A 25,202-nucleotide genomic window follows, 5' to 3' on the forward strand; every position below is an offset into this window, starting at 1 on the left:
GCAGAGATCCTCCGTGTCGGTCACCTAACGCGCCAGTGAGTAAATGCCGTAAGCGGCCAAGACCCGTAGTGGATGCCAGCTCAAGGTGTAGAACTCGACATCTCAACACTCCCCCTCGAGCTCTGCATGTCGCAGAGTCCAAGCATAGTCTGAAAACGTCGAAGTTTCTCAGCTCCGAGGGCCTTGGTAAAGATATCCGCTATCTGCTCCTCTGTGCTGACGTAGACCAAGTCGATGTCGCCCGCCAACACTCGCTCTCGAACGTAGTGGTAATGGACCTCTATGTGTTTGGTCCTAGCATGGAACATTGGGTTCCTAGCCAACTGCATGCTGCTGAGGTTGTCACAATGAATGACAATCTGCTGGTCCACCTGCACTCCCAAGTCCTCAAGTAATGTGCGTAGCCAAGCTACCTCGCACGCCGCAACTGCTGCACCTCTGTACTCGGCCTCTGTGCTCGATAAAGCAACCGTAGGCTGCTTTTTGCTGCTCCAAGTAACAGCAGCACTCCCAAAAGAGAACATGAAGCCACTCGTAGATCTCCTATCAACAATGCTACCTGCCCAATCTGCATCTGTGTACCCATACAATGCTAATGGTGCATCTGCTGCATAGAACAATGCGTAGTCAAGAGTACCTTGCACATACCTAAGTGTGCGTTGTACTCCATCCAAATGTGGCTTCCTCGGAAGTTGCATGAACTGACTCTCCAAGCCTACTGTGTAGCTCAAGTCTGGCCTCGTGATAGTCAAGTAGATTAGACTACCCACAATCTTCCTGTACATGTTGACATCCTCAACAACATCACCCTTCTCTGCACTCAGCTTTGCATTCACATCCAAGGGAATGGAAATCGGCTTACAATCAGCCATACCATACTTTGACAACATGTCCAAAGCATATTGTCTCTGTGACAGCCATACACCCTCTGGAGTCCTGATCACCTCAATGCCAAGAAAGTAGCGCAACTCGCCCAAATCTTTCATTTCAAACTCCTGTTTGAGAAGACCCTTCACATGGTCAATCTCCATAGCATTGTCACCAACAATAATAAGGTCATCTACATATATGGTAATGACCACAATCCCCACATCACTCTCATGTACATAGAGTGAATGATCAGCATGAGCTCTCCTAAAACCAATACTGACAAGATACTTGGCAATCATGTCATACCATGCTCTAGAGCCCTGCTTCAAACCATACAAAGCTTTGAGAAGTCTGCATACATAATCTGGGTAACCTGGATCGACATAACCAGGTGGCTGATCCATATACACTTCCTCTTGCAACTCACCATTCAAGAAGGCATTCTTTACATCCATTTGATGCATAATCCATCCTCTAGATGCAGCCACTGCTATGACAGCTCTCACAGTCGTCATCTTTGCCACTGGAGCAAAGGTCTCCTCATAGTCTATGCCATACGTCTGTGCATGACCCTTTGCGACCAGCCTTGCCTTGTGACGCTCAATGTTACCATCAGCCTTATGCTTGGTTTTATACACCCATTTATAGCCAATAGCTTTCTTGCCACTTGGCAATGGCACCAACTCCCATGTGTCATTTGCTTCCAATGCATCCATCTCTTCATTCATTGCATCATCCCAATGCACATTTCCAACTGCATCCTCAAAACATGTGGGCTCCACATCCTGTATCACCTTAGCCATGTAGGCTTGGTGATGCGCTAGATACCCATCATAAGTCAATTTCTGAACTGGATTTCTGACTCTATTAGATCTGCGTGGTCCTGGGTCACTCCTTTGCCCTCTAGCATCTTCTTGTACTTTCCTTACACCAGGTGTCCTGACAGCCGGAATTCCAAATTCCTCATCAAGACTTTGTTCAGAACCATCTGAATCCATGTCTACATGTGAAAAACCTGATGATGCATCAACCATAAAGGGAGGTTCATCAACCTTTTCCTTTCCTTTTTGTGATACATTCCCTGTACCTGTTGGTGGAGTAACCTGCGTACGTAGTCTACCATTCCATGGTTTCTCAACAGAGCCACGAGAAGAGGACTCTTGTGGTCCACTCAAAACCTGTGACTGTGGCCTCACATTTTGTACAACCACATCATCTTTTACATCAGCCCCAATAGTGCCATGTGCATTACTGTACCAGCTGCTCATCTCATCAAAGACTACATCTCTGCTCACTCGTAATTCTCGTGTAGTAGGATTGTAGCACTTGTACCCCTTTTGTTCAAGGGAATATCCCACAAGAATACATTTCTCTGCTTTAGGATCCAATTTCCTACGCAACTCATCTGGTACATGCACGTAAGCTATGCAGCCAAACACTTTCAAGTGTGCCAAATCAGGCTTTGTACCTGTAAACTTTTCCTCAGGTGTTATATCATGCACCGCAGCTGTAGGTGTCCTGTTCATAATGTACACAGCTGTATTTACAGCTTCAACCCAGAAATGATGAGGCATGTTCTTCTCATTCATCAATGCACGTGCAACCTCTGCAATGTGCCTGTTTTTCCTTTCTGCGACCCCATTCTGCTGTGGAGTATATCTGCATGTAAACTGCCTGTGTATACCATGTATTCGCAGAAAATCTGAAAAATCATTGGAGAAGTACTCTCCCCTCCATCTGACCTCAATGTCTTGATTTGCATATCTGTCTCCTTCTCAATCATGACTTTGAAGTCTTGAAAGTGACCAAACACTTCACTTTTGTTACGCATGAAGTAGACCCATACTTTCCTTGTATGGTCATCAATGAAAGAGACATAATACCTGCAACCATGTATACTTGCAGTATCGGTTGGACCCCAAACATCTGTGTGCACCACCTCAAGTGGCTTTTTACATACATTGCGCTCATGTGGAAATGAGCCCTTTGACTGTTTTCCAAACTGGCATGCTGCACACACTTTATGCATACCATCCACCTTGAATTTGGGCAAACCTTTTACAATCTGTTTTGATTGCATGCTGCGCAATCTCTGCTCATTGACATGGCCAATGCGTTTGTGCCAAATGTCAACATCAGCCACAACACCTGTGCCCTGTGCAAATAATGCAGCTTTTACCTCAGGCATGTCTACATTCAGCGTAAACATTCTGCCCACACATTTGCCCTCTGTGATCAGCTTACAGCCATTCTGGAAATCTTCTACATAACAGCCATTTGGATTGAAGCGAACCTGCAAACCCTGCTCAACCATTTGTCCAACAGAAACAAGATTCTTTGTAATGTTTGGGACATGAAGTACATCTGCTAAGTACTTTGATTTCCCACTCTTCGTATTTAGAGGTATGTCCCCTACATGAGCAATGGGGTGAGCTGTGTCATCTCCTGTCTGCACATAGCCTAACACATCTGGTTTGCGCATATCTCTAAACCACTCTCCACGAGACGTCATGTGATAAGAGGCACCTGAATCCACATACCAAACATCATCTTGGGTGGAATTCTCTGCAGTCATTGTATTCATTACATGCTGCATAACAAACATGCACTCGTTTTTGCTGTCATCTGCATCTCTGCTAGTAGATGCATAGTTGCCCTGTTCTCTCTTTCTACTTGCTTTTCCCTTTGGACAGTCACGTGACATGTGACCTCTTTCACCACAAGTCCAACATTCTCTACTATTTGGAGTATGTTGCTGCCTGCTTGATCCTGCACCACGACCTCTTTGACTCCCCCTGCCTTGAGACTGGTTTCCCCTGCCACATGTATTGTTTTGATTTGATTGACCTTCCAGAAATTGGTCCCTGCAACCCCTTGGGCCTCGACCACGACCTCTACCTCTACCTCTGTTGGAGTTAGAATAGAAGGCCTGTTCAGAATTATTTCTGCCATGAGAAGAAGATGTGTCAAGGTTCTTCTCCTCAAGAATAAGCATAGAAATCAAATCTTGGAACACGGGGATGTCGTCTCTTGTATTCATGGAAGACCTGAAATGTACATACTCATCTCCTAGACCATCCAAGCATGCACGGACAATGTCATCATCTTCCACTGAGACTTTAATAGATCCAAGAGCCTCAATGATACTCTTGATCTTCAAGGCATAATCATTGATTGAGAGGTCGTTCCTCTTAACCTGATTTAGCTCCGACTTTAGTTGAAGCTTCCTGGCCTTGGTGTTCACCTCGAACACTCTGCCTAAGTTTCTCCATGCAATGGCGGGGGTTTCAGCATCCTGTAGATAGCCCATCATGCCATCTGTGATGCTCATAGACAGCCAATACATCACTTTGCTCTGGCCTTGTTGCCAGTCCCTCAAAGCTTTCCTTTGTTCTGCTGTAGCATTTGCCTCGGGAATCTCTGGTTCCTTTTCATCGTCTCCTTCTACATAGTCCCAATAACCTTTTCCTTTTAGGAAATTTGTTATTCTGAACTTCCATGCAGGGTAGTTATTTTTCTCAAGCTTCTCAGTAACAATCTGACTGAAACCGTCAGACATCTTGAAGCACTAAGACAAAATAGCTGCAATCTGCAAAAACCTGCAAATCTGCTGAACCTGCTATCGTGGTTCCTGTAACGCTTTCTACACTCAACGAGTGTCCACAATCAAGCGTACATACAACCACTGTACTTGTACAGTAAATCTCTGTATACTGCACTTTGGAGACCTGTTTAGAAACTTGTGCGAAAAACCCCTAAAAATTTTTTCGCTGCGCGAGGCGCCTTCGGCATCTAGTCGTGGATTGCGAACGAAGGGATTGTGATGCTCTTGCTCTCTTAGCCTCTCTTGCCTGCACCAGGCTCTGATACCATGTAAAGAATGAGGATGCAAGAGAGCTACACAAGACAAGCACAAAGCACACAGAGATGGAAAGCTTCTTCTTCTTCTTCACAGAAAAGAGAGTACAAAATGACTAAGTGCTAAAGCTGAAAAGTAGCACATATGTACATGCGGTCACTAAGTGTGAACTCGCTAGAAGCGTACTAGGCTGGCACTATAAGTGTAGTCCAGCTGTAGAATCACTGGCAGAGATCCTCCGTGTCGGTCACCTAACGCGCCAGTGAGTAAATGCCATAAGCGGCCAAGACCCGTAGTGGATGCCAGCTCAAGGTGTAGAGCTCGACATCTCAACAGTAGGTTGTGCTACAATAGGGTTATCTTGAATACTTACCCACCTGGTACCAATTGAATTTGCCATGTTACTGCTTTCTTGGCTGATGCACCCTGTTTAGTCCTTTCTGATGAATAATTGTATCCATCCATGACTAACAACTGGTCTCCTAGACCCTTGAAAGCCATACCCCATCCATTGTCAATATCCGCTTTCACTGGTAGCATTCTCTTTTTTTCTTTTTTTCTTCTCTTTTTTTTTCCTTTTTTGTCTTTTTTTTTTCTTTGCCCAACCCCTCGTTGAGCATTCATGCTCAACCATAGTATTATTTAAGTAAAAGATGACTGTATAGAGAGAATTATATAACATAGAGCTATAGACTGTATAAGAAAAATGATAGTATAGTGGCTATATAGATAGGATAGAGATAGAGAAAAAAGCATCTACTACTGCATCACCCTCCAGGGTCAAATGGAAAGCTCAAAGCTCCCCCACGCATGGTGTAGAATCCACCTGGATCAAAAGTAAAGCATTTCTCATTGCCATCAACCTGTAAAACATGTATATCCAAGCCTTCCTTTGCACTTGTAGGCCAATAGACAGGCCACCCTTTCAGCTCTTTATAGCACAGAGCTTCGTCACCCTGCATCCATAATCCTTTGTGTCCACTATAAGCATACTTGCCATCACTTGAGAAACCTGAATCATAAGCAGCTATCCTACCATCTGCTATAGAACCCTCCATGGTATAGTCCACTTCAAAAAAACCTCGCCATTGACACAAAAATATATGTAAAGCAACCTCCAATAACACATGTATCCATAGCATCACATAACATAGCAAGACCCTGCCATTTGCCTCCACTTGCTGCATAGCCAAGCAAACCTGATCACTTTTCAAACCTGTATCCAAACCCTCTGTAAACGTCTCCACAACCATCTCTTTGTACGCAGAAAGATGACCTACTAGAGCTTCAACCTGTGCAAATACCTCATCACCAACAAGGTTGACGGCACCTTCCTTTAATTGGATATGGTGTTGGGTTACCGTCACTCCTTTAATGTGCTCGTAATCAGTTATAAAGAAGCCAACATGCTTCTTTAGTACCTGCAAATAGGGTTCTCTCTCTTCTTCTAGTAGGTCCTTAGCTAGCATCTCCTCTAAGCATGTGGCTTCTTCCTTGTTTAGAGAGTCTTGACCACCTTCTCCTTCTGGGTTTTGCAGTATTATACCCATGACTTCCAAAGAGCTAGCATCCTCCTCAGATGACTCATCCTCAGATGAAGAGCAGCTGCTTGTGCTCCATTCATCCATAGAAGTCTCCATCTCTAGGTCTTGTTGTCTACCCTACTTCATGTCATACACAATTTTTTGTTGCTTGCCACCTACCTTATGATTTGGTCGCAACTCAAGGGAACCTGTCTCCCAATCTTTCCTAGCTTTCATAGCCATAAGCCAAGGTCTTCCAAGGATTAGCGGATAGCCCTCCCCCTTAGTTGGGATCACATAAGCATCAATTGAGATTGCCACACCAAAAGCTGAAACCTTCACTCCATTAACCTTTCCCACACAAGCCACCCTTACATTATTTGCCATCTTAGCTTGTAAGGAAGTTTGCTCGTTTACTTCCAAACCCAACCTGTGCATTAATTTCTCTGTCATAACACAAATCTCGGCTCCACCATCTACGTACACATTGGAGACTCGCTGACTCTTAATCTCTGCATCAATGACTGGCACGATATCCTTCATGCCTCTTGCACTAATAGACCCAACTGAATTTGCCTTAGCCCTCCTGGTGCTGACCATCTTAGACCAGGTTCTACGCATCTTTGGGGAAAGGTGGAGGAGTTGCTGCCATGAAATCTTTGGTCCTTGCTTACTCACATCTGCTACCGGGTCGTAAGGTATGGATCCTACCCCAAGTGGAAAGTCTTCTACTCCTATGTGCCTCCTTGACCTAGTCTTCCTTTTCTTGTCTCCTATCCCTTGGGAGGAACCCTCATTCCCTTTATCCGGCTCTGAAGCTTCCATTTCATCAGTTCTTTGTCTCCTAACTCTCTTTATTGGCATGGCAACAACTTCCTCCATTTTTTCTTTCCCTTTATCCTTACCATTGTCAAGACTTATGACAGAGACAGCCCTGTCCTCCCCTCCCGATGGTAGTGGAGGGATCTCTGCTGGTGCTTGTGGTGGTGGAGGAGGGGGTCTCAATATTTGGATTGGTGGAGCCACGTGTGCATTTTGTCCATTTAGTGGCCTAGCTCGAGGAGGAGTGACTTGCTGGCGAGGAGGCCGTCTTTGATTACCATTTCCTTGATAGCGTCGTGGATGGGGGCAATAATACATGCCGTGACCTACCTCTCCACAGTTGTAGCAAATGTACTCACGTGCTTGCCTTTGTCCTTCTTGTCTATTTCGTTCATTTCCTGGTTGGGGAGCCCTTACACCTTGAACCAGATTGATGGACAGGCTCTCTAGTTGATTGGTGATTTGTTGAAGTAATTCTTGTTGAGAGGAATCTTGGTCTGTTGCTCCTGTCCCTGATACTACCCTCGCCATAGGTTGAGCTAGCGGTGGAGGCTCCATTCCTCCTTGTAGTTGAGCTTGGAATTTTAACTTCCTATCCTTCTCCCTTGCATAAGTCATAGCTTTATCAAAGGTATCTGGGAATTTACCTTTTACCTTTTCTCGAAGGATGGGGTAAAGCCCTGCCAGGAAACAGTCCTTCTTTAGGCATTCTGGCGCCCTTTCTCCTTCACCTAGTGATGCACACCATTTCTCCCACAGGTTGGAAAACTTTCCTTCATAGCTTCTATAGTCATGGGGTGATGTTTGGCGTAGCTCTAAGAGCTGTCTCCATATCTCCTCTGGAGGCTCATGGCGGCGATATTCTTCGATGAAGGCCATCTTTAAGGACTCCCAGTCTCTTCTTTCTTCAGGTGCCAATGTTTGATACCATAATTTTGCACCTTCCCTCAAGACCAAAGGAAAGGCCCTTAACTTAGTAGCTTCGTCATCCCTTCCCGATACCAGAAAGGCCATTTCCAAATTATCCAAAAAGTATGGAGCAACCTCCCCAGGCTTACCATAAAAATTAGGGAAGGCCATAAGTGAGAGAGTAAACAATTACACAAACAGCTCCAATTTATTTTAAAATAAAGTATGGTAATTACAATTTGGAGCTTTAGCACAACTTAGCTCAAAATAGGATGAAGATCGACACATCAAAGGAATGGTAATAGTCTAGTAAGGGTAGAATGACAGGATGAGGAGAGCGCAAGATTTTCCCAAGTCTCTCGGCTCCAAACAACAGGGCTATTCTTTGTTGATAAAAGATTTTTCTATCAATACAAATATTCACACGGATATGACGCACAAAATGGAAAGGAAACATGTGGGGATCATCATTCTCATTATTGGCATCCATACTTACACACAAGAGCCTAGCTTAGTTGCACCACCTTGGGACCAATGAGCCTGATCAGCCACAGAAGCTCAGCACCTCGGATCACTTCGACTCTTCCTGATGCATCTGTGAAGACGTAAGGCGTGATGGCAACACTTTGTACAATGCTGAGCCTTTTAGCAAGCAACAATTGGATGCTATTACCATAATCAGCATGACGAATGAAAGTGACACCATTAATGTGTAGCACATCATCAACTAAGATAGTTTCCTTAGATTGAGATAACTTCTTGAAAATTAGCAGCAAAGGTAGGGCAGGGAGGCTTTTCACCCGGTCTCCAAAGCACTTTGGACAATATCCAAAGTGACCTCACGCGGACAGGAGGTTGGCTTGGGATTGGTGGTGTCTGGATTCACAAAGTGCACTGGGAGCACTCGCAGACGGGCGGCAATCTTGTAGGCAAGCCTTTGCCTCTTTGCTTCAGGAGGATTTAGGGGTGAGAGTCGTGGTTGCAAGTTGGAGGTTGAAGTTGGTTGCTCACTAGCCTTTTTCTTGCCTGTAGTGGTCATGTAATCCCTTATTAATGAGATTAAGCCAAATGTTACCTTACGCTTGAGCACGCGCTGCGGCCTTGGGCCACTTAGGTGTAGAGGTGATCTTCCTCCTCTTAGTCGGCTCCTCAGGAAAGAGAGGTCTGGTGATGCTTTCTCTTCCCTTAATGTGTGTCACAGTACCTTCGTGTATGTTGATGTAGAATATTTCAAGCTCGTGCGCGTTGGAGGTTTCTGGAGCACTCATAGGTTGAGAGGAGAGGTATATCAAGCTCTTCTTCTCACTCTCCTTCATTGGCGACGATCACGAACAAGGCATGTAGAAGAACTTACTTCTTGAATTTCAATGACACTGCAACCTGGTAACAAGACCTCCATGAAAGCTTTTAAGGCCTCTAAAGACTCCTCCTCTTCTGTTCTCCAATTTGCAAACTCCTCACGCCATTCGTCCATGTTGTAGATTGCACATCTTCATTGCTTGTGGACTGAAGGTCTGTGTAGCCCTCCTCCGTGGGGGCACCAAAATGAGAGCGGGAAAAACAGCATTGCAATCGGGTGGCCTCTGTACTCGTGCACACTCCCCAAACCACGCCTCATGCAAACAAGCAAAGAACAAAACAAAGGGGGCACCACCCTAAATTAAGAGGTTTAGGGACCTCACACATAGTGCACATAGGCAAGTGAGACTTCTGGCATTATGATGGCATCAAAACATATGGCAAAACACATAGAAACGAAGCTTAGGGACCTTATATAGCATCTATATACACAAGACATCAGCTTAACAATACAATGGCATCTGATCATACATAACAAGGATATAGAGAAGCAAGCCAAGGATGGCATAATCCCTTGTCAAAAACAATCAACCCAGCAAGTAGGTATGATCCTACTAGCAACACATCAATACCTTAGAGAATGATGGCGAGGATGGTGGCCATGGAGCATGAGAGAAGACTCCTTATTTACGTTTTAGGGCTAGTAATGTAGCATACTAGAGGGAGAGAGAGAGAGGGAGAGAGAGTAGAGCTCCATCCATAGCTCCTCGTTGTGAGCAATGTCGTCATAGCTTCATTGCTTGGTGAAGTGGGTGAAGTGTTGTGTTTTGAGTGAGAGAAGGCCTCCTTATATAGGTTTCTGAGAGGGTTTCGGATTAGGGATAAACATGCTTAAATCCGCTGATTGGGGTTACTTTTTGCTTAGGGTGGTCAACAGATTGAGGTCACCTGATATGTCACCATCAAGATATTCTCTAGAGTGATGTGAGAGGGGAGGGTGAATGCTGATTTTTTTGATTGTGACACATGGGGATAAGGCCTTGACCAGCATTTAAGAGCAGGTAGGTGGCTGTTGAAACTGGAGGTTCTGCACATGTCAGGGGGGGACCTGCTGGGTCCTCCTGAATATCAAATTCTCAAAAAATCCTCAACCATGGCTTCTTTTGACATGTGTTCTTTGAAAAAATCAGCATGTCTCTTTTCAACTCAAAAGTCTTTATCCCTGTTGACTCACCTTTACCATAAGATTTTCTCCTTTTCTCCTCCTGTAACTGCATTGTTGATGCCCAATCACTGCTTCTAGTAACAGTGAACTGTTACCTACCAAATACTTATGGTGCAGTAAAAAATATTTACCATGGGTAAAAAAAGTTACTATAGGTAAAAAGTGATTTATATTCACCATGTAGGTGAAAAATATTTACTGTAGGTAAAAAATATTTACTGTGGTAAAAAATATTTACTGTCGGTAAAAAAGTGAAAACGGAGTATGCTGTGCTGTGAGTCCACACGAACATCCTCGTGTAAATTTCTCTAGAAATTCACACCTAGAATGGGCTATTCTGTAAGATATAGGTTGTAGGCATGCATAAGAGCTCGTTCCCACGTATCCTCTGTCCATGGCACTTTTTACTCTTTGGTGCTTGTGAAGTAGATTTTTCTTCTCTTTCGAGATCCCTTGGACTAGAGTATCCTCATCTCCCAAACAACTGACTGTGCCTTTATTGCATCTTCAGAAGGGGTCCTAAAAACCATGTATCAGAGACATGGTGCAGCTTGCTTCTCTTCATGTTTCAATGGAGCCTATCTTAGACAAATGGTGGAGCATCCTTCTATCCATGTTTCAATCGAGCCTAGCTTGGACAAGTGGTGGACCTTTGCTTCTCTCTATGATTCAAGTGGTGGACCTTGGAACCAAACCCCCATGTAAAATCTATCATGGTCACTCCAAGTGGTGAGAAAGAATAACCTTTAAGATATAGCCTTATAGGTTGGACAAGTGGTGGACCTTAACACCCAAATATTCTTAATATAATGACATAGAGTGAAAAAGTGGTGAATCTTGAGACAAAACCACTCATACTACTAGCCATAATAGCTTGGACAACTGGTGGACCTTGAACGTAAACCCCCCATGTTTCAATAGACTTAGCTTCGACAAATGGTGGAGCATCGTTCTCTTCATGTTTCAATGGAGCCTAGCTTGGACAAGTGGTGGACCTTTGTTTCTCTCTATGTTTCAATAGAGTTAGCTTGGAAAAGTGGTGGACCTTGGAACAAAACCCCCATGTAAAACCTATCATGGTCACTCCAAGTGGTGAGAAACAATAACCTTAATGATATATCCTTATAGGTTGGAAAAGTGGTGGACCTTAACACCCAGATATTCTTAATATAATGGCATAGAGTGGAAAAGTGGTGAATCTGGAGAGCAAACCACTCATGCTACTAGCGATAATAGGTTGGACAAGTGGTGGACCTTGAATGTAAACCCCCCATCTACGAAATATCGTGGGTTTAATGTTTTTCGATCGAGCCTAGCATCTTGGAGACATGGTGCAGCTTGCTTCTCGTCATGCTTCAATGGATCCTATCTTGGACAAATGGTGGAGCATCCTTCTCTCCATGTTTCAATGGAGCCTAGCTTGGACAAGTGGTGGACCTTTGCTAATCTCTCTGTTTCAATAGAGTTAGCTTGGACAAGTGGTGGACCTTGGAACCAAATCCCTATGTAAAACCTATCATGGTCACTCCAAGTGGTAAGAAAGAATAACCTTTAAGATATAGACTTATAGGTTGGACAAGTGGTGGACCTTAACACTCACATATTCTTAATATAATGACATAGAGTGGAAAAGTGGTGAATCTTGAGACAAAACCACTCATGCTACTAGTGATAATAGCCTGGACAAGTGGTGGCCCTGAATGTAAACCCCCCATGTACAAAATATCCTGGGTTTTAGTTATTTCGATGAAGCCTAGCATCTTGGAGACATGGTGCAGCTTGCTTCTCTTCATGTTTCGATGGAGTCTATCTTGGACAAATAGTGGAGCATCCTTCTCTCCCTGTTTCAAAGGACCCTAGCTTGGACAAGTGGTGGACCTTTGCTGATCTCTATGATTCAATAGAGTTAGCTTGGACAAGTGGTGGACCTTGGAACCAAACCCCCATGTAAAACCTATCATGGTCACTCCAAGTGGTAATAAAGAATAACCTTTAAGATATAGCCTTATAGGTTGGACAAGTGGTGGACCTTAACACACAAATATTCTTAATATAATGACATAGAGTGAAAAAGTGGTGAATCTTGAGACAAAACCACTCATGCTACTAGCGTTAATAGCTTGGACAAGTGGTGGACCTTGAACGTAAACCCCCCATGTTTCAATAGACTTAGCTTTGACAAATGGTGGAGCATCCTTCTCTCCATGTTTCAATGGAGCCTAGCTTGGACAAGTGGTGGACCTTTGTTTCTCTCTATGTTGCAATAGACTTAGCTTGGACAAGTGGTGGACCTTGGAACCAAACCCCCATGTAAAACCTATCATGGTCACTCCAAGTGGGAAGAAAGAATAACCTTTAAGATGTAGCCTTATAGGTTGGACAAGTGGTGGACCTTAACACCCACATATTTTAAAATAAAAGTGGTGAATCTTGACACCAAACCACTCAGGCTACTAGCAATAATATCTTGGACAAGTGGTGGACCTTGAATGTAAACCCCTTATCAACGAAATATCGTGGGTTTAATGTATTTCGATGGAGCCTAGCATCTTGGAGACATGGTGCAGCTTGCTTCTCGCCATGTTTCAATGGAGCCTATCTTGGGCAAATGGTGCAGTATCCTTCTCTCCATGTTTCAATGGACCCTAGCTTGGACAAGTGGTGGACCTTTGTTTCTCTCTATGTTTCAATAGAGTTAGCTTGGACAAGTGGTGGACCTTGGAACCAAACCCCCATGTAAAACCTATCATGGTCACTCCAAGTGGTAAGAAAGAATAACCTTTAAGATGTAGCCTTATAGGTTGGACAAGTGGTGGACCTTAACACCCACATATTCTTAATATAATGACATAGAGTGGAAAAGTGCTGAATCTCGATACCAAACCACTCAGGCTACTACCAATAATAGCTTGGACAAGTGGTAAGAAAGAATAACCTTTAAGATGTAGCCTTATAGGTTGGACAAGTGGTGGACCTTAACACCCGCATATTCTTATCATAATGACATAGAGTGGAAAAGTGGTGAATCTCGAGACCAAACCACTCAGGCTACTACCAATAATAGCTTGGACGAGTGTTGGACCTTGAATGTAAACCCCTCATCTATGGCATATCGTGGGTTTAATGTTTTTCGATGGAGCCTAGCATCTTGGAGACATGGTGCAACTTTCTTCTTGTCATGTTTCATTGGAGCCTATCTTGGACAAATGGTGGAGCATCCTTGTCTCCATGTTTCAATGGAGCCTAGCTTGGACAAGTGGTGGACCTTTGTTTCTCTCTATGTTTCAATAGAGTTAGCTTGGACAAGTGGTGGACCTTGGAACCAAACCCCCATGTAAAACCTATCATGGTGACACCAAGTGGTAAGAAAGAATAACCTTTAAGATGTAGCCATATAGGTTCGACAAGTGGTGGACCTTAACACCCACCTATTCTTAATGAAAGTGGTGAATCTTGAGACCAAACCACTCAGGCTACTATCAATAATATCTTGGACAAGTGGTGGACCTTGAATGTAAACCCCTCATCTACGAAATATCGTGGGTTTAATGTATTTCAATGGAGCCTAGCATCTTGAAGACATGGTGCATCTTGCTTCTCGTCATGTTTCAGAGGAGCCTATCTTGGACAAATGGTAGACCATCCTTCTCTGCATGTTTCAATGGAGCCTAGCTTGGACAAGTGGTGGACCTTTGTTTCTCTGTATGTTTCAATAGAGTTAGCTTGGACAAGTGGTGGACCTTTGTTTCTCTCTATGTTTCAATAGAGTTAGCTTGGACAAGTGGTGGACCTTGGAACCAAACCCCCATGTAAAACCTATCATGGTCACTCCAAGTGGTAAGAAAGAATAACCTTTAAGATGTAGCCTTATAGGTTGGACAAGTGGTGCACCTTAACACCCACATATTCTTAATATAATGACATAGAGTGAAAAAGTGGTGAATCTCGAGACCAAACCACTCAGGCTACTACCAATAATAGCTTGGACAAGTGTTGGACCTTGAATGTAAACCCCTCATCTACGACATATCGTGGGTTTAATGTTTTTCGATGGAGCCTAGCATCTTGGATACATGGTGCATCTTGCTTCTCGTCATGTTTCAATGGAGCCTATCTTGGACAAATGGTGGAGCATCCTTCTCTCCATGTTTCAATGGAGCCTAGCTTGGACAAGTGGTGGACCTTTGCTTCTGTCTCTGTTTCAATAGAGTTAGCTTGGACAAGTGGTGGACCTTGGAACCAAATCCCCATGTAAAACCTATCCTGGTCACTCCAAGTGGTAAGAAAAAATAACCTTTAAGATATATACTTATAGGTGAGACAAGTGGTGGACCTTAACACCCACATATTGTTAATATAATGACATAGAGTGGAAAAGTGGTGAATCTTGAGACAAAACCACTCATGCTACTAGCGATAATAGCTTGGACAAGTGGTGGCGCTTGAATGTAAAACCCCCATGTACAAAATATTGTGGGTTTAAGGTGTTTCGATCAAGCCTAGCATCTTGGAGACATGGTGCAGCTTGCTTCTCTTCATGTTTCAATGGAGTCTATCTTGGACAAATAGTGGAGCATCCTTCTCTCCATGTTTCAATGGACCCTAGCTTGGACAAGTGGTGGACCTTTGCTAATCTCTATGATTCAATAGAGTTAGCTTGGACAAGTGGTGGACCTTGGAACCAAACCCCCATGTAAAACCTATCATGGTCACTCCAAGTGGTGAGAAAGAATAACCTTTAAGATATAGGCTTATAGGTTGGACAAGTGGTGGACCTTAACACCCAAATATTCTTAATATAATGACAGACAGTGAAAAAGTGGTGAATCTTGAGATAAAACCACTCATGCTACTACTGATAATAGCTTGGACAAGTGGTGGACCTTAAACGTGAACCGCCCATGTTTCAATAGACTTAGCCTCGACAAATGGTGGAGCATCGTTCTCTCCATGTTTCAATGGAGCCTAGCTTGAACAAGTGGTGGACCTTTGTTTCTCTCTATGTTTCAATAGAGTTAGCTTGGACAAGTGGTGGACCTTGGAACCAAACCCCCATGTAAAACCTATCATGGTCACTCCAAGTGGGAACAAAGAATAACCTTTAAGATGTAGCATTATAGGTTGGACAAGTGGTGGACCTTAACACCCACATATTATTAATGAAAGTGGTGAATCTTGAGACCAAGACACTCAGGCTACTAGCAATAATAGCTTGGACAAGTGGTGGACAATGAATGTAAACCCCTCATCTACGAAATATCGTGGGTTTAATGTATTTCGATGGAGCCTAGCATCTTGGAGACATGGTGCAGCTTGCTTCTCGTCATGTTTCAATGGAGCCTATCTTGGACAAATGGTGGACCATCCTTCTCTCCATGTTTCAATGGACCCTAGCTTGGACAAGTGGTGGACCTTTGTTCCTCTCTATGTTTCAATAGAGTTAGCTTGGACAAGTGGTGGACCTTGGAACCAAACCCCCATGTAAAATCTATCATGGTCACTCCAAGTGGGAAGAAAGAATAACCTTTAAGATGTAGCCTTATAAGTTGGACAAGTGGTGGACCTTAACACCCAGATATTCTTAATAAAAGTGGTGAATCTTGAGACCAAACCACTCAGGCTACTAGCAATAATAGCTTGCACAAGTGGTGCACCTTGAATGTAAACCCCTCACCTACGAAATATCGTGGGTTTAATGTATTTCGATTGAGCCTAGCATCTTGGAGACATGGTGCAGCTTGCTTCTCGTCATGTTTCAATGGAGCCTATCTTGGACAAATGGTGGAGCATCCTTCTCTCCATGTTTCAATGGACCCTAGCTTGGACAAGTGGTGGACCTTTGTTTCTCTCTATGTTTCAATAGAGTTAGCTTGGACAAGTGGTGGACCTTGGAACCAAACCCCCATGTAAAACCTATCATGGTCACTCCAAGTGTTAAGAAAGAATAACCTTTAAGATGTAGCCTTATAGGTTGGACAAGTGGTGGACCTTAACACCCACATATTCTTAATATAATGACATAGAGTGGAAAAGTGGTGAATCTCGAGACCAAACCACTCAGGCTACTACCAATAATAGCTTGGACAAGTGTTGGACCTTGAATGTAAACCCCTCATCTACGACATATCGTGGGTTTAATGTTTTTTGATGGAGCCTAGCATCTTGGAGACATGGTGCAGCTTGCTTCTTGTCATGTTTCAATGGAGCCTATCTTGGACAAATGGTGGAGCATCCTTCTCTCCATGTTTCAATGGAGCCTAGATTGGACAAGTGGTGGACCTAGGAACCAAACCCCCATGTAAAACCTATCATGGTCACTCCAAGTGGTAAGAAAGAATAACCTTTAAGATGTAGCCTTAAAGGTTGGACAAGTGGTGGAACTTAACACCCACATATTCTTAATAAAAGTGGTGAATTTTGAGACCAAACCACTCAGGCTACTACCAATAATAGCTTGGACAAGTGGTGGACCTTGAATGTAAACCCCTCATCTACGACATATCGTGGGTTTAATGCTTTTTGATCGAGCCTAGCATCTTGGAGACATGGTGCAACTTGCTTCTCGTCATGTTTCAATGGAGCCTATCTTGGACAAATGGTGGAGCATCCTTCTCTCCATGTTTCAATGGAGCCTAGCTTGGACAAGTGGTGGACCTTGGAACCAAACCCCCATGTAAAACCTATCATGGTCACTCCAAGTGGTGAGAAAGAATAAACTTTAAGATATAGCATTATAGGTTGGACAAGTGGTGGACCTTAACACCCACATATTCTTAATATAATGACATAGAGTGGAAAAGTGGTGAATCTTGAGACAAAACCACTCATGCTCCTAGCGATAAAAGCTTGGACAAGTGGTGGCCCTTGAATGTAAACCCCCCATGTACAAAATACCCTGGGTTTAAGGTATTTCGATGATTCCTAGAATCTTGGAGACATGGTGCAGCTTGCTTCTCGTCATTTTTCGATGGAGCCTATCTTGGACAAATGGTGGAGCATCCTTCTCTCCATGTTTCAATGGACCCTAGCTTGGACAAGTGGTGGACCTTTGCTTCTCTCTATGATTCAATAGAGTTAGCTTGGACAAGTGGTGGACCTTGGAACCAAACCCCCATGTAAAACCTATCATGGTCACTCCAAGTGGTGAGAAAGAATAACCTTTAAGATATAGCCTTATAGGTTGGACAAGTGGTGGACCTTAACACACAAATATTCTTAATATAATGACATAGAGTGAAAAAGTGGTGAATCTTGAGACAAAACCACTCATGCTACTAGCGATAATAGCTTGGACAAGTGGTGTACCTTGAACGTAAATCCCCCATGTTTCAATAGACTTAGCTTCGACAAATGGTGGAGCATCGTTCTCTCCATGTTTCAATGGAGACTAGCTTGGACAAGTGGTGGACCTTGGAATCAAACCCCCATGTAAATCCTATCATGTTCATTCCAAGTGGTGAGAAAGAATAACCTTAATGATATATCCTTATAGGTTGGACAAGTGGTGGACCTTAACACCCAGATATTTTCAATATAATGGCATAGAGTGGAAAAGTGTTGAATCTTGAGAGCAAACCACTCATGCTACTAGCGATAATAGGTTGGACAAGTGGTGGACCTTGAATGTAAACCCCCCATCTACGAAATATCGTGGGTTTAAGGTATTTAGATGGAGCCTAGAATCTTTGAGACATGGTGCACCTTGCTTCTCTTCATGTTTCAATGGAGCCTATCTTGGACAAATGGTGGAGCATCCTTCTCTCCATGTTTCAATGGACCCTAGCTTGGACAAGTGGTGGACCTTTGCTTCTCTCTATGTTTCAATAGAGTTAGCTTGGACAAGTGGTGGACCTTGGAACCAAACCCCAATGTAAAACATATCATGGTCACTCCAAGTCGTGAGAAAGAATAACCTTTAAGATATAGTCTTATAGGTTGGACAAGTGGTGGACCTTAACACGCAAATATTCTTAACATAATGACATTGAGTGAAAAAGTGGTGAATCTTGAGACAAAACCAGTCATGCTACTAGCGGTAATAGGTTGGAAAAGTGGTGGACCTTGAACGTAAACCCCCCATGTTTCAATAGAGTTAGCTTCAACAAATGGTGGAGCATCCTTCTCTCCATGTTTCAATGGAGCCTAGCTTGGACAAGTGGTGGACCTTTGCTTCTCTCTATGATTCAATAGAGTAAGCTTGGACAAGTGGTGGACCTTGGAACCAAACCCCCATGTAAAACCTATCATGGTCACTCCAAGTGGTAAGAAAGAATAACCTTTAAGATGTAGCTTTATGGGTTGGACAAGTGGTGGACCTTAACACCCACATATTTTTAATATAATGACATAGAGTGGAAAAGTGGTGAATCTTGTGACCAAACCACTCAGGCTACTACCAATAATAGCTTGGACAAGTGTTGGACCTTGAATGTAAACCCCTCATCTACGACATATCGTGGGTTTAATGTTTTTTGATGGAGCCTAAAATCTTGGAGACATGGTGCAGCTTGCTTCTCGTCATGTTTCAATGGAGCCTATCTTGGACAAATGGTGGAGCATCCTTCTCTCCATGTTTCAATGGATCCTAGCTTGAACAAGTGGTGGACCTTTGCTTCTCTCTCTGTTTCAATAGAGTTAGCTTGGACAAGTGGTGGAGCTTGGAACCAAACCCCCATGTAAAACCTATCATGGTCACTCCAAGTGGTAAGAAAGAATAACCTTTAAGATATAGACTTATAGGTTGGACACGTGGTGGACCTTAACACCCACATATTCTTGATATAATGACATAGAGTGGAAAAGTGGTGAATCTTGAGACAAAACCACTCATGCTACTAGCGATAATAGCTTGGACAAGTGGTGGCCTTTGAATGTAAACCCCTCATGTACAAAATATCCTGGGTTTAAAGTATTTCAATGATTCCTAGCATCTTGGAGACATGGTGCAGCTTGCTTCTCATCATTTTTCGATGGAGCCTATCTTGGACAAATGGTGGAGCATCCTTCTCTCCATGTTTCATTGGACCCTAGCTTGGACAAGTAGTGGATCTTTGCTTCTCTCTATGATTCAATAGAGTTAGCTTGGACAAGTGGTGGACCTTGGAACCAAACCCCCATGTAAAACCTATGATGGTCACTCCAAGTGGTGAGAAAAAATAACCTTTAAGATATAGCCTTATAGGTTGGACAAGTGGTGGACCTTAACACACAAATATTCTTAATATAATGACATCGAGTGAAAAAGTGGTGAATCTTGAGACAAAACCACTCATGTTACTAGCGATAATAGCTTGGACAAGTGGTGTACCTTGAACGTAAATCCCCCATGTTTCAATAGACTTAGCTTCGACAAATGGTGGAGCATCGTTCTCTCCATGTTTCAATGGAGATTAGCTTGGACAAGTGGTGGACCTTTGTTTCTCTCTATGTTTCAATAGCGTTAGCTTGGACAAGTGGTGGACCTTGGAATCAAACCCCCATGTAAATCCTATCATGTTCATTCCAAGTGGTGAGAAAGAATAACCTTAATGATATATCCTTATAGGTTGGACAAGTGGTGGACCTTAACACCCAGATATTCTTAATATAATGGCATAGAGTGGAAAAGTGGTGAATCTTGAGAGCAAACCACTCATGCTACTAGCGATAATAGGTTGGACAAGTGGTGGACCTTGAATGTAAACCCCCCATCTACGAAATATCGTGGGTTTAAGGTATTTAGATGGAGCTTAGCATCTTGGACACATGGTGCACCTTGCTTCTCTTCATGTTTCAATGGAGCCTATCTTGGACAAATCGTGGAGCATCCTTCTCTCCATGTTTCAATGGACCCTGGCTTGGACAAGTGGTGGACCTTTGCTTCTCTCTATGTTTCAATAGAGTTAGCTTGGACAAGTGGTGGACCTTGGAACCAAACCCCAATGTAAAACCTATCATGGTCACTCCAAGTCGTGAGAAAGAATAACCTTTAAGATATAGCCTTATAGGTTGGACAAGTGGTGGACCTTAACACCCAGATATCCTTAAAATAATGACATAGAGTAATAAATTGGTGAATCTTGAGGAAAAAGCACTCATGCTACTAGCGGTAATAGCTTGGACAAGTGGTGGACCTTGAACGTAAACACCCCATGTTTCAATAGAGTTAGGTTCGACAAATGATGGAGCATCCTTCTCTCCATGTTTCAATGGAGCTTAGCTTAGACAAGTGGTGGACCTTTGCTTCTCTCTATATTTCAATAGAGTTAGCTGAGACAAGTGGTGGACCTTGGAACCAAACCCCCATGTAAAACCTATCATGGTCACTCCAAGTGGTAAGAAAGAATAACCTTTAAGATGTAGCCTTATAGGTTGTACAAGTGGTGGACCTTAACACCCAGATATTCTTAATATAATGGCATAGAGTGGAAAAGTGGTGAATCTTGAGACCAAACCACTCAGGCTACTACCAATAATAGCTTGTAGAAGTGTTGGACCTTGAATGTAAACCCTTCATCTACGACATATCATGGGTTTAATGTTTTTCAATGGAGACTAGCATCTTGGAGACATGGTGCATCTTGCTTCTCGTCATGTTTCAATGGAGCCTATCTTGGACAAATGGTGGAGCATCCTTCTCTCCATGTTTCAATGGAGCCTAGCTTGAACAAGTGGTGGACCTTTCCTTCTCCCTCTATTTCAATAGAGTTAGCTTGGACAAGTGGTGGACCTTGGAACCAAATCCCCATGTAAAACCTATCATGGTCACTCCAAGTGGTAAGAAAGAATAACCTTTAAGATATAGACTTATAGGTTGGACAAGTGGTGGACCTTAACACCCACATATTCTTAATATAATGACAGAGAGTGGAAAAGTGGTGAATCTTGAGACAAAACCACTCATGCTCCTAGCGATAAAAGCTTGGACAAGTGGTGGCCCTTGAATGTAAACCCCCCATGTACAAAATACCCTGGGTTTAAGGTATTTCGATGATTCCTAGAATCTTGGAGACATGGTGCAGCTTGCTTCTCGTCATTTTTCGATGGAGCCTATCTTGGACAAATGGTGGAGCATCCTTCTCTCGATGTTTCAATGGACCCTAGCTTGGACAAGTGGTGGACCTTTGCTTCTCTCTAGGATTCAATAGAGTTAGCTTGGACAAGTGGTGGACCTTGGAACCAAACCCCCATGTAAAACCTATCATGGTCACTCCAAGTGGTGAGAAAGAATAACCTTTAAGATATAGCCTTATAGGTTGGACAAGTGATGGACCTTAACACACAAATATTCTTAATATAATGACATAGAGTGAAAAAGTGGTGAATCTTGAGACAAAACCACTCATGCTACTAGCGATAATAGCTTGGACAAGTGGTGTACCTTGAACGTAAATCCCCCATGTTTCAATAGACTTAGCTTCGACAAATGGTGGAGCATCGTTCTCTCCATGTTTCAATGGAGACTAGCTTGCACAAGTGGTGGACCTTTGTTTCTCTCTATGTTTCACTAGAGTTAGCTTGGACAAGTGGTGGACCTTGGAATCAAACCCCCATGTAAATCCTATCATGTTCATTCCAAGTGGTGAGAAAGAATAACCTTAATGATATATCCTTATAGGTTGGACAAGTGGTGGACCTTAACACCCAGATATTTTCAATATAATAGCATAGAGTGGAAAAGTGGTGAATCTTGAAAGCAAACCACTCATGCTACTAGCGATAATAGGTTGGACAAGTGGTGGACCTTGAATGTAAACCCCCCATCTACGAAATATCGTGGGTTTAAGGTATTTAGATGGAGCCTAGAATCTTTGAGACATGGTGCACCTTGCTTCTCTTCATGTTTCAATGGAGCCTATCTTGGACAAATGGTGGAGCATCCTTCTCTCCATGTTTCAATGGACCCTAGCTTGGACAAGTGGTGGACCTTTGCTTCTCTCTATGTTTCAATAGAGTTAGCTTGGACAAGTGGTGGACCTTGGAACCAAACCCCAATGTAAAACCTATCATGGTCACTCCAAGTCGTGAGAAAGAATAACCTTTAAGATATAGCCTGATAGGTTGGACAAGTGGTGGACCTTAACACCCAGATATCCTTAAAATAATGACATAGAGTAATAAATTGGTGAATCTTGAGGAAAAAGCACTCATGCTACTAGCGGTAATAGCTTGGACAAGTGGTGGACCTTGAACGTAAACACCCCATGTTTCAATAGAGTTAGGTTCGACAAATGATGGAGCATCCTTCTCTCCATGTTTCAATGGAGCCTAGCTTAGACAAGTGGTGGACCTTTGCTTCTCTCTATATTTCAATAGAGTTAGCTGAGACAAGTGGTGGACCTTGGAACCAAACCCCCATGTAAAACCTATCATGGTCACTCCAAGTGGTAAGAAAAAATAACCTTTAAGATGTAGCCTTATAGGTTGTACAAGTGGTGGACCTTAACACCCAGATATTCTTAATATAATGGCATAGAGTGGAAAAGTGGTGAATCTTGAGACCAAACCACTCAGGCTACTACCAATAATAGCTTGTAGAAGTGTTGGACCTTGAATGTAAACCCTTCATCTACGACATATCATGGGTTTAATGTTTTTCAATGGAGCCTAGCATCTTGGAGACATGGTGCATCTTGCTTCTCGTCATGTTTCAATGGAGCCTATCTTGGACAAATGGTGGAGCATCCTTATCTCCATGTTTCAATGGAGCTTAGCTTGAACAAGTGGTGGACCTTTCCTTCTCCCTCTATTTCAATAGAGTTAGCTTGGACAAGTGGTGGACCTTGGAACCAAATCCCCATGTAAAACCTATCATGGTCACTCCAAGTGGTAAGAAAGAATAACCTTTAAGATATAGACTTATAGGTTGGACAAGTGGTGGACCTTAACACCCACATATTCTTAATATAATGACATAGAGTGGAAAAGTGGTGAATCTTGAGACAAAACCACTCATGCTACTAGCGATAAAAGCTTGGACAAGTGGTGGCCCTTGAATGTAAACCCCCCATGTACAAAATACCCTGGGTTTAAGGTATTTCGATGATTCCTAGCATCTTGGAGACATGGTGCAGCTTGCTTCTCTTCATTTTTCGATGGAGCCTATCTTGGACAAATGGTGGAGCATCCTTCTCTCCATGTTTCAATGGACCCTAGCTTGGACAAGTGGTGGACCTTTTCTTCTCTCTATGATTCAATAGAGTTAGCTTGGACAAGTGGTGGACCTTGGAACCAAACCCCCATGTAAAACCTATCATGGTCACTCCAAGTGGTGAGAAAGAATAACCTTTAAGATATAGCCTTATAGGTTGGACAAGTGGTGGACCTTAACACACAAATATTCTTAATATAATGACATAGAGTGAAAAAGTGGTGAATCTTGAGACAAAACCACTCATGCTACTAGCGATAATAGCTTGGACAAGTGGTGTACCTTGAACGTAAATCCCCCATGTTTCAATAGACTTAGCTTCGACAAATGGTGGAGCATCGTTCTCTCCATGTTTCAATGGAGACTAGCTTGGACAAGTGGTGGACCTTTGTTTCTCTCTATGTTTCAATAGAGTTAGCTTGGACAAGTGGTGGACCTTGGAATCAAACCCCCATGTAAATCCTATCATGTTCATTCCAAGTGGTGAGAAAGAATAACCTTAATGATATATCCTTATAGGTTGGACAAGTGGTGGACCTTAACACCCAGATATTCTCAATATAATGGCATAGAGTGGAAAAGTGGTGAATCTTGAGAGAAAACCACTCATGCTACTAGCGATAATAGGTTGGACAAGTGGTGGACCTTGAATGTAAACCCCCCATCTACGAAATATCGTGGGTTTAAGGTATTTAGATGGAGCCTAGAATCTTTGAGACATGGTGCACCTTGCTTCTCTTCATGTTTCAATGGAGCCTATCTTGGACAAATGGTGGAGCATCCTTCTCTCCATGTTTCAATGGACCCTAGCTTGGACAAGTGGTGGACCTTTGCTTCTCTCTATGTTTCAATAGAGTTAGCTTGGACAAGTGGTGGTCCTTGGAACCAAACCCCAATGTAAAACCTATCATGGTCACTCCAAGTCGTGAGAAAGAATAACCTTTAAGATATACCCTTATAGGTTGGACAAGTGGTGGACCTTAACACCCAGATATTTTTAAAATAATGACATAGAGTGATAAATTGGTGAATCTTGAGACAAAAGCACTCATGCTACTAGCGGTAATAGCTTGGACAAGTGGTGGACCTTGAACGTAAACACCCCATGTTTCAATAGAGTTAGGTTCGACAAATGATGGAGCATCCTTCTCTCCATGTTTCAATGGAGCCTAGCTTAGACAAGTGGTGGACCTTTGCTTCTCTCTATACATCAATAGAGTTAGCTGAGACAAGTGGTGGACCTTGGAACCAAACCCCCATGTAAAACCTATCATGGTCACTCCAAGTGGTAAGAAAGAATAACCTTTAAGATGTAGCCTTATAGGTTGTACAAGTGGTGGACCTTAACACCCAGATATTCTTAATATAATGGCATAGAGTGAAAAAGTGGTGAATCTTGAGACCAAACCACTCAGGCTACTACCAATAATAGCTTGTACAAGTGTTGTACCTTGAATGTAAACCCTTCATCTACGACATATCATGGGTTTAATGTTTTTCAATGGAGCCTAGCATCTTGGAGACATGGTGCATCTTGCTTCTCGTCATGTTTCAATGGAGCCTATC

The sequence above is a fragment of the Adiantum capillus-veneris genome, chromosome 16 (assembly GCF_014529385.1).
Source record: "Adiantum capillus-veneris isolate H3 chromosome 16, ASM1452938v2, whole genome shotgun sequence".
Lineage (NCBI taxonomy): Eukaryota > Viridiplantae > Streptophyta > Polypodiopsida > Polypodiales > Pteridaceae > Adiantum > Adiantum capillus-veneris.